The sequence below is a fragment of the Portunus trituberculatus genome, chromosome 34 (assembly GCF_017591435.1).
Source record: "Portunus trituberculatus isolate SZX2019 chromosome 34, ASM1759143v1, whole genome shotgun sequence".
Taxonomy (NCBI): Eukaryota; Metazoa; Arthropoda; class Malacostraca; order Decapoda; family Portunidae; genus Portunus; species Portunus trituberculatus.
In genome coordinates, this window is record NC_059288.1 from 3,569,317 (window position 1) to 3,571,816 (window position 2,500).

The window sequence follows — 2,500 nt, forward strand, 5'->3', positions numbered from 1 at the left end:
TGTAGCCTTAAAAAACGGTAATAATGAAGATAGTTGGGTTTCTAAGGGTGTTTTTTAAGGTTCCAGAGAGAGATCAACTAGTTTTCTTCAGTGTGAACAGAGAAACAGCCTTGAGAACCCCGGCTATTCATATCTGTAGCCTTTGAAACCAGTCGTAAAGATAGTTGGGTTTCTAAAGGTTCTATGGACAGATTAACAAGACTTCTGCAGTGTGAACAGGAGAAACAGTATTGAGAACCAGGCTATTCATATCTGTAGCCTTAAAAAAACAGTAGTAGTGAAAATAGTTGTGTTTCTAAGGGTGCTTTTTAAGGTGCCAGAGAGAGATCAACTAGTTTTCTTCAGCGTGAACAGGAGAAACAGTGTTGAGAACCTGCCTGATAATTTCTGTAGCCTTTGAAAACAGTGGTGGTGAGAGAGCAGAGCATTCCTGAACATTGGTGTTGTACATGAAAGCCTTCCTTATATTGGTGTCATCATTTACATACAGTGATGAAACACACACGATAATACAAAAGGTACACTAATGATATCACGGACTATCGCTCGTTCCAATAGTAGTGTTGATACTTTGATATAATAATCTGATAATAAAAGAGGGAAATTGTAGTATGTTTGCTTGCGTGTGTGTGTGTGTGTGTGTGTGTGTGTGTGTGTGTGTGTGTGTGTGTGTGTATAATTCACCTCGGTCGTCTGCTAGTCACCCAGCCAGTCTTCCCATTACGGAGCGAGCTCAGAGCTCATAGACCGATCTTCGGGTAGGACTGAGACCACAACACACTCCACACACCGGGACAGCGAGGCCACAACCCCTCGAGTTACATCCCGTACCTACTTACTGCTAGGTGAACACACCCCACACATTAACAGCCAAGCCCATTTGTCTCGCCGCTTACCGGGACTCGAACCCGGGCCTCTCGATTGTGAGTCGAGCGTGCTAACAACTACACTACGTGGTGTGTGTGTGTGTGTCTTTGAAACGCCTTGTTCTCTCTCTCTCTCTCTCTCTCTCTCTCTCTCTCTCTCTCTCTCTCTCTCTCTCTCTCTCTCTCTCTAATTTGGCACTACCTGGGGGGAAGTGCCAGCTAATTTGGCTCTGAAGGAGGGGGCGCGGTTCCCTTATTTGGGGGAAAGGAGACAGTGGTGCCAGGAGGAGGAGGAGGAGGAGGAGGAAGAAGAAGTGATAATAGAAAGAATAATTAATAGAAGGAATAAGAAGAGAATAAAGGGAAAGAAAAGAGAGACGAGGAGGAAGAGAAAGAGGAGAAGGAGGAGGAGGACAGGAGGAGAAAGAAGAAGAGGAGGAATGTTAATGTTGACAACCTCACAAACATTTTACTTTTATCTTCTTTATTTACTCCTCTCTCTTCCTCCTCCTCCTCCTCCTCCTCCTCCTCCTCCTCCTCCTCCTCCTCCTCCTCCTCCTCCTCCTCCTCCTCCTCCTCCTCCTCCTCCTCCTCCTCCTCCTCCTACGTACTCTCCCCCTTTCTTCTCTCTCCTCTCCCTGTTACTAACTTGTTTCTCTCTCTCTCTCTCTCTCTCTCTCTCTCTCTCTCTCTCTCTCTCTCTCTCTCTCTCTCATTTAAGTCTGTTTTCTGTTTGTTTGTCCATCTGTCTGTCTATATATGTGTCTGTCTATCTATCTGTCTGTCTGTATTTCCCTCTACCTCTTTGTCTGTCTGTCTGTCTGCCTTTGTCTTTGTTTATCTGTCTGTCTATCTATCTGTCTGTGTATATTTCCGTCTACCACTTTGTCTGTGTGTGTGTCTGTCTTTCTTTGTTCTGTCTGTGTGTCTGTCTGTCAAGGTCACAGCTCAGGTGACTCAAAAGACACTGGAACAGGTAAGACTTATATAACTAGCCTCCACGTGCCCTCCTCCTCCTTCTCCTCCTCTTCCTCCTCCTCCTCCTCCTCCTCCTCCTCTCTTCCTCCTCCTCTTCCTCTCTTTGAATCTAATTTTTTTTTTTTTCTTTCCATTTTGTCAGTTTATATTTGTTTATTCTGCTTGTGGTAGTGAATGACTAGTTTCTCTCTCTCTCTCTCTCTCTCTCTCTCTCTCTCTCTCTCTCTCTCTCTCTCTCTCTCTCTCTCTCACGTTGCAGTCAGCGTGAGACGTGTGGCCCTTCTCTCCCCTCCATATCCCTCCTCCTCCTCCTCCTCCTCCTCCTCCTCCTCCTCCTCCTCCTCCTCCTCCTCTTCCTCTTTTCCTTCCCTACCTCCTTTAAACTTCCCCACTTCCCTTCCCCATTTTATCTCCTCCTCCTCCTCCTCCTCCTCCTCCTCCTCCTCCTCCTCCTCCTCCTCCTCCTCCTCCTCCTCCTCCTCCTCCTCCTCCTCCTCCTCCTCCTCCTCCTCCTCCTCCTCCTCCTCCTCCTCCGTAAGTAGCAACAGAAACAACTAGAATTGTTACCACCACCACCACCACTACTACTACTACTACTACTACTACTACTACTACTACTACTACTACTACTACTACTACTACTACTACTACTATCG